Source organism: Gymnoscopelus microlampas (genome assembly GCF_963454915.1).
Source record: "Gymnoscopelus microlampas genome assembly, chromosome: 4".
NCBI classification, from domain to species: domain Eukaryota; kingdom Metazoa; phylum Chordata; class Actinopteri; order Myctophiformes; family Myctophidae; genus Gymnoscopelus; species Gymnoscopelus microlampas.
The window spans coordinates 13422123-13430714 of NC_139941.1; positions in this window are offsets into that span (position 1 = coordinate 13422123).

Consider the following 8592-nt stretch of genomic DNA (forward strand, 5'->3'; position numbering starts at 1 on the left):
GTTTTTACTCATTTTAACATCTTTTACGTATTTTTACTCAGTTTAAGTATTTTTACTCAGTTTAATTATTTTTACTCAAAAGTGTGTGTGTGTGTGTGTGTGTGTGCGCGCGCGCGCGTGTGTGTGTTGCACTCCTGTTTGTGTATAATTAGTGTAACTGGTTGCATCTTTGTGTTGCAATCAGCCGCAGCTGTTGAGGTCATGCTGAGGTCGTGCTCAAACATACGGACGGACACACGGACGGACACACACACGGACAAAGTCATGTATAGGAGTGGTTGGCACCACTCAAAAAAATAGCAGATCTACAAGCTCATAGCGCGGCACAGAGTGCCGCGCTATGAGCTTGTATATCTGCTATTTTTGATTAGCCAAAGTATAAGATAATGGTTAGAGTGGTTAAAATCTAAAATGACAGATGCTTTCCCAGTCTTAATGGCTTAATGGAGCACATCACTCCTTTTAAACTACATGTTCTTCATGGGGGGTTCCTTCCATTCCGACATCTCGCCACTCCGACTAGTGGCTTCCGCGTGCGGTTAGGGTTAGGGTTAGGTATAGGGTTCGTAACGTTAATGTCGGAAAGGCGACATGTCGGAAAGGCGAAATGCACCCGTTCTTCATCACTAATAGGATGGCTTCATTTCTGTCGACTCACTCTGCATCTCAGAGCTTGGGCTGTGGACAGTTCAGAAACCTGCCTATGACGTCATCGATGGGGATTTCCAAGTTAATGGAAACTACAGCCTTTCTCTTCCTGTAAAATTAGCAAGCTGAAATAGATTATTATCATTCTTTCGTCAATAAAACATTCAATTGCCACCGATGATGTCATTGGTAGGCAAGTTTCTGAACAGCCCACCTCTGAGACAAAGAGCATCAGTGAGGAACGATTATACGAAGATAATAAAACGGTTGTGTTATTTTTAATGGCAAATGGCGCATTTCTGTAGCACCTTTTTTTTTAATCCAAAGCTCCTTTACATTGACACATTCACATGCCGACAGCGGAGGAAACCGTGCAAGGCACCATCCTTCTCACCGGGAGCAGTTAGGGGTTCGATGTCTTGCTCAAGGACACTTCGACTCATTGGGAGCCGGGCATAGAACCGAGAACCCTCTGATTCCCAAGCAGCTCCTGAGCCACTGCCCCTCCCCCTTCAGACAGATGCTAGGTATCCCATTACTTTGTAGCACTTCATTGCCTAATCTGTGCACTACTACCTACGTGACCATTTACCCTGTTGTTTGTTGAGTGGGGTTCATGTCATTCACTACGATCTTGAACTTCGTCTGATGACTGTGTCTGATGAATGTGTAAATATCTCTCTCTCTCTCTCTCTCTCTCTCTCTCTCTCTCTCTCTCTCTCTCTCTCTCTCTCTCTCTCTCTCTCTCTCTGTGTGTGTCAGTATGATAAGCAGATATGGGTGTAGTGGGATTAAAAGGTGATTAGAGAAACATTACAAGTGGCTTTCTACCTGCTGTGCTACCTGCTATGTTTACATGGAGGCTATGCACACAGCACCTCTCCTCTCCTCTCCTCTCCTCTCCTCTCCTCTCCTCTCCTCTCCTCTCCTCTCCTCTCCTCTCCTCTCCTCTCCTCTTCTCTTCTCTTCTGTTCTCTTCCCCTCCCTCCTTTTTTCTCCTCCCTCTATGGCCGTCTCACAGGTCCCTGTACTCCTCTCCTTGCTTTATTGGCACCAGATATAAAGGAAATAAAAAGTATAGTGCAAACATAAATCTCTATTATGTTAAGCTCACACTCATTTGAAATCCAATTCTCTTTGCACACCTCCATTTCTCTCTTTCACCACGCACGTTAGCACCACACGCACACGCACACGCACGCACACACACACACACACACACACACGCACACGCACACGCACACGCACACGCACACACTAGCCGCATACGGTCCAGTTTATCTGCTTTAACATCTCTCGCTCCTACTTTTTCCAACCCTACTCTTACTGTTCCACAGTGAAATGCTTAACTCTGATAGTGGGCAAATGGACTTTTGTACTTAGAGTGGTAATTAAACACAGAGCAGTAATTAAACTAACAGACAAAGAGAGACAGAGACAGAGAGAGGGGTAGTTGATTGGAAATAGACCCAGGACGATCAGAGAGGTTGATAAGGAGAACGTGGACGGAGAGCAGGCTGCTACTTAACTCACATGGACGAGAGAGAGAGAGAGAGAGAGAGAGAGAGAGAGAGAGAGAGAGAGAGAGAGAGAGAGAGAAGAGAGAGAGAGAGAGAGAGAGAGAGAGAGAGAGAGAGAGAGAGAGAGAGAGAGAGAGAGAGAGAGAGAGAGAGAGAGAGAGAGAGAGAGAGAGAGAGAGAGAGAGAGAGAGAGGCACATAGCAGAGAAGAGGGAGGTGTGTGTGTGTTTGTGTGTATTTTTAGCTGTGGTGATAAAGCTTGCATCTGGTACCCCCTGCCCTGGGGAGCGGCCTAACACACACACACACACACACACACACACACACACACACACACACACACACACACACTAACATGACGGTACACTTACATAACACATACATAGCACCTAGCCTCCGCATGCACACACACACACACACACACACACACACAGAGACTGAGGTGCTCTACATCTCTCTTTTGACTTTTCATTCCTTCCTTCCATTATTTCTTCCCTCCATTCTTTGGACGTATTACTTTCTTCCTCTGTCGCTTCTCTCCCTCTTTCTTTTTTTCATTCCTGCTTCTCTTCAGTCCTCTTTTCCTTATAACCTGCTTCTTTCTTTACCTCCATCCGTCCATTCTTCAGCTCCTGCATTCCATTTATTAAAACAATTTTGCCTTTTTTTTTAAAATATATATTGAAACTGAAATATTGTATTTCACTTGATATTAAATACTTCATCAGATCTACAAGAAGAGACAACACTATGTGAGATCCAGCAGGCATTTTGGACGTTATGATGACTTATTAAAGTCATTCATGCTTTGTCAAAACAAACTTCTGACACACTGGGAACACGATCAATGACGTTAACCCATTAAGACCTGAGGCGATTCTTTAAAAAATCTAAATCCTAACAGTTTTTCGAAAAAAAATATAAAAAAAATATTTTCACGATTTTTCAAAAATAGCAGATCTACAAGCTCATAGTGCGGCACTCGGTGCCGCGCTATGAGCTTGTAGATCTGCTATTTTTAGCGGTGCCAACCGCTCTAAGCTTGACTTTGTCCGTATGTCCGTCCGTCCGTGGAAGCACGGGATGAGCACGGGATTTCAAACAGCTATAACTCCAGTTTGCAGCATGCCACCAAGTCCAAATATGGATATGTGGACTTAGACCACCAATAGGGACGAGCATGAATTGCTGAAGTTAGCAAAGAGGGGTCCAGGGACCCCCAGCGTATGTTATGTTTGTCCGTCCGTGGAAGCACGGGATGAGCACGGGATTTCAAACAGCTATAACTCAAGTTTGCAGCATGCCACCAAGTCCAAATATGGCATATGGACTTAGACCACCAATCGGGACGAGCATGAATTGCTTAAGTTATCAAAGAGGAGTCCAGGGACCCCCAGCGTATGTTATGTCCGTCCGTCCGTGGAAGCACGGGATGAGCACGGGATTTCAAACAGCTATAACTCCAGTTTGCAGCATGCCACCAAGTCCACATATGGTATGTGGACTTAGACCACCAATAGGGACGAGCATGAATTGCTGAAGTTATCAAAGAGGGGTCCAGGGACCCCCAAGCACGGGATGAGCACGGGATTTTAAACAGCTATAACTCCAGTTTGCAGCATGCCACCAAGTCCAAATTTGGTATGTGGACTTAGACCACCAATAGGGACGAGCATGAATTGCTGAAGCCCCGCCCCCTCTGTCTTCCATTGGCTGGCCTTTAAACAGGCATAACTCAAGTTCACAGCATGCTAGGGAGTACAAATTTTGTACATGGACTAAAACCACCAATAGGGACGAACTGTAATTACTTAAGCCCCGCCCCCTCTGTCTGCCCATTGGCTGGGCTTTAAACAGCCATCATTCCAGTTTGCAGCATGCTACCAAGTAAAATTTGGTAAGTGGACTCAGACCACCAATAGGGACGAACTGAAATGAGTTAAGCCCCCGCCCCAAAGGCACCGCTTCCTTCACACAGGGTGTGATTTTGAATAGCTAAAGATATCTAAAGTGACACAGAAGCGTTCCAGGTATCAATGGGTTAATAACAACAATAACAAACACATGAATACCGTAGTGTACACTAACGCATACATATCACACATACATATTTATTCTCTCTGTCCCCCTCTCTCTGTCTCTCACCCTCTAGCCAAATTCTATTAAACTAACTTCCACCCTTGCGCACTCCAAGTCCCGCCTCCGATCAAGGAGCTTAATGTGAGTCCGGAGGAATCAAGCCGGTTGGATCGATAGCCACGTACATTCCAGCACACATTTCTGCCTACTCACTAATAATCATCCTGGATGCTGTATTTCTCTCTTATATGCTTATGAATTGAGCTGTTTGTGTGCATGGGTGTGGGACAATGCATGTCAAACAGCATAATTGCGTAAATTAAGATCAAACCGTTATTTAAATTGTTGCTTCAGTAGCTTTGATCACTGTTATTCAGATACTGTATATAGAAATGCACCTCAGTATCTCTTCCAGACAGTGTATTCAGTGGGACACTTCCGCTCTCAGACAGTTCGTAAACACTCATGCACGCACTGCGTTATGTGAATTGTTTTTTAGGATAGGAGCAGATAAAAGTTTCGCCGGCTCTGAAAGATCCCTTAATTCCGCAACACGTTACGGCTTTTAGACTTTTAGCCAATCGCGTATTTTTCCATCCCCAGGACACGGTCCGTCCAATAACAAAACTGTTTGTCGACACTTCCGCAAAAGTCGCTGAAGTGAACACTTGATTTAATTACGCTCGTTGATTCTCGCTCCAAGCGGCTTGGGGAGTGAGCATGAAGTTGGGTATTGGAATTTGGCTTCCGTGTCTGTCCGTCTCTCTCAATGCTTTTAAAACAAGCTTGCAAATTAACTTGTGTTCTTTCTCGATTCAGTGCTTGAACTTGTATTTCTCGGCCTATAGCTCTACCGCGTCGTTTATGCTGCAGTAGTTCCTTTGATTGGTTCATCAAGGAAAACAGACTCTCAAACAAAAGCATCGGCGACCAGGATGTTTAATAAAAACCCTATACACTTCACTGGACGGAGTCCCCCAGGGGTCTATACTAGGCCCCCCTTCTTTTTCTCCCCTCTACAACAAATGCCAGCCTATTTTTTTTTTTGCAGAATGCTCGCCTATTATGGCATGGCCAGAACGGGGACGCTAGGGTACATGTGGTTAAGACACACCATACGACAAAAGTCATGTTCGGTGTGATTCCATGCTTGAGCAGTGATGCTCACTTAGGTGTGACAGGATCTCTCTCTCTCTCTCTCTCTCTCTCTCTTTCTCTTTCTCTCTCTCTCTCTCTCTCTCTCTCTCTCTCTCTCTCTCTCTCTCTCTCTCTCTCTCTCTCTCTCTCTCTCTCTCTCTCTCTCTCTCTCTCTCTCTCTCCCCCTCGACAACACATAAAGCTGGTCCATGTTCAGATTGTTAGAAGGATCCCAGGCTAATAAGCCGTATATGCCTTAATACATTATAATTGGCCCATATAACAAAAATAAAAAATGTAAAACATCTTAAATATTTGATTTATTTTAGAAAGTAGTTCATCTTTCGGGGGGCACGGTGGTGCAGTCGGTAGCGCTGTCGCCTCACAGCTAGAAGGTCCTGGGTTCGATTCCCGCCAGGGACGCTGTGGGCGCTGGGGGCGTGTTCTCTCCTCCACGTCATCGGCGCCCATACCCTAGGTGGGGTTGGTGAAAGGCCTACTCTGTGTGGAGTTTGCATGTTCTCCCCGTGTCTCCTAGGGTAGTTAATACCCTCACAAAAACATGTAGTAATCCTGGTCACTATACTGCCTCCCCCTGGTCAGCCGGGGCGCCTGATGGAGGAGAAGGGAACTGGTTGGAATAACGTGTTCCTTCCACGCGCTATGTCCAACCAGGGAAACTCCCCCCTGTCGGGTGATAAGAAGCGGCCTGCTTGCTCCTCATGCATTGAGGAGGCATGAGCTTCAGCTTGGGCTCTCCCTAGGCTGGCAGAGGGAAGGTAGTGCCCAGGATTACATAGGCAATTGGCACTGGGTGAAAAATTGTGGGTTACAAAATCGTGGGATAAAAATTATATATAAAAAAGAAAAAAAAAGAAGTAGTTCATCTTTCACTCAATAGGGGCCGCTCCCGTCGCACGTTGATGATGTAATTTGTCCATGTGTGGTCCAGCCCCTATGGAATGTATGGAATTAATGTGCTAATAAAAAACAACTTAATACTTCCTAAGGTTAATATGAGCATCAAAACAATATTTGATATGCTTTTATTTGCACATGCATTCCATACATTCCATAGGGCTGGACCCACACATGGACACATGACATCATCAACTTGTGACGGGAGTGTTCCCTATTGAGTGAAAGATGAACTATTTCTAAAATAAACACAATATTTCAGGTGATTTTAATTTTCAATTTTTGTTATAGAGGGCAATTATTAAGGCATATAAGGCTTAATAGCCAGGCATCTTTTTAAGAACTTCAGCACACCTCGCCACACATGCACATTAACACATCCACCGCCAGAGGTTAATCTCATAATGTACTCACCAAGGTTTTATTGTTGTTTTAGTGTGCACTTTAGAATCGAGGCCGACGGGAACGGCAAAACCGGATCGCAAATAGTTCCGTTCCGGTGGTGTTACACTGAAAATGGTCCGTGTAGAAAATTGAAAAAAAAAGGAAAAAGCACCCGGACCGTAGGGCTACGGTCTCGGCGCTTAACAGTTGGATTTTTTTGTTCAAGGTTTTTTTTATTTTATATTTTTACATACAGGTCAGTAATAAAAGGCATACAAAAACTAACAGTTGGATTTAATGGACCGTAGGACTACGTTCTTGGCGGTTAATGTGTTAACTTATGATATTGCGTTAGTTCTCTCTCACTCTCTCTCTCTCTTGACTATGTCTTCTTGCCTACAGCTCTTCTCAGCTATTGCTGTTAGCCATCTCCCAAAGGGGGCGCACACACACACACACGCACACACACACACACACACACACACACACACACACACACACACACACACACACACACACACACACAGACACACACACACACACACACACACAGACAGACACACACACACACACACACACACACACACACACACACACACACACACACAGGGGTGTAAGTGTGAAAGTACAGACACGCTCTCTCTCTCTCTCTCTCTCTCATGTCTGGTTCCTAGTCCCAGTGTTTTTTTCCCATGGTGCCCTGGGGTTAGTTGGGTGTTGGTATGAAGACGTGTCGTGACCTTCACTCCAGTCAGAGCTGTAGAGACACCTCAGAGGAGACCACGAGAGAGGAGAGATTAAAAGAAGAGAGGGGAGAGGAGAGGAGGGGGAGGAGGGCAGGGAGGGGAGAGATTAAAACAAGAGAGAGGAGATGAGGGGAGCGGAGTGGAGACATGGGGAGAGAGAAAGTTCTGTTGTTTTAGCCTTACCTGTGTGGCAGACAGTGTGTTGAATGTGTACTTTACTTAGCGGTATGTGTGTGTATGCTTGTTTTTTTTTGTTTTTACCCGTCTCTGTGTTTATGTTTACTTGGATATTGACTGGGACAACTACAAGATCACAGTGCAATATTAACAGACAATGACTCACACGTTTGGTGCGAGTGGGAGTTGCGCCAGCTGTTATTGCTCAAACATAAGTATGTTCCTAGTTAACCCATTAAGACCTGAGGCGATTCTTAAAAAAATCTAAATCCTAACAGTTTTTTGAAAAAAATATAAAAAATATTTTTTCACGGATTTTTCAAAAATAGCAGATCTACAAGTTCATAGCGCGGCACTCGGTGCCGCGCTATGAACTTGTATATCTGCTATTTTTGAATAGCCAAAGACATCTAAAGTGACACAGATGCGTTCCAGGTATCAATGGGTTAAAATGCAATTCATATTACAGTGAGATTGATTTGATTTGGTATGTTATTAACACCTTCTAAATTGCAGATGTGACGGTGTGTTACGCGCGTTAGCAGCACGCTCCGTGTTAATTCATCCGTTTGTTAAAAGGAAATTTGGTTTGCCACGCGGGAGACCTCGGTTCGATTCCCAGGTGTGACAGTTGTAATTACCTCTCTCCGTCTGGAGAAGATATAATACTCACATAATCATTGCAGCTTTTAGCACTTTATTGTTTTTTTAGACAGGATTCGACAGTGTAGTATTTACTACAAAACTAAGGATGTTTACCCACAGACAGTAACAGATTTATATACCAGCAGTGTTTACCTGTAGGCCTGTCAAAATCATTACATAAATCGTCTAATCACAATTATTTTGCATAATAATTATAATAATAACCAAGTGTATAATCATGTTGAAAAAAGCTCAAACATTTTCAAATTTAAAAGAGCAGAAACAGCAGATCAGCTATTACTCCTACTTAAAAAAAAATACATTGAAGTATAAAATGAT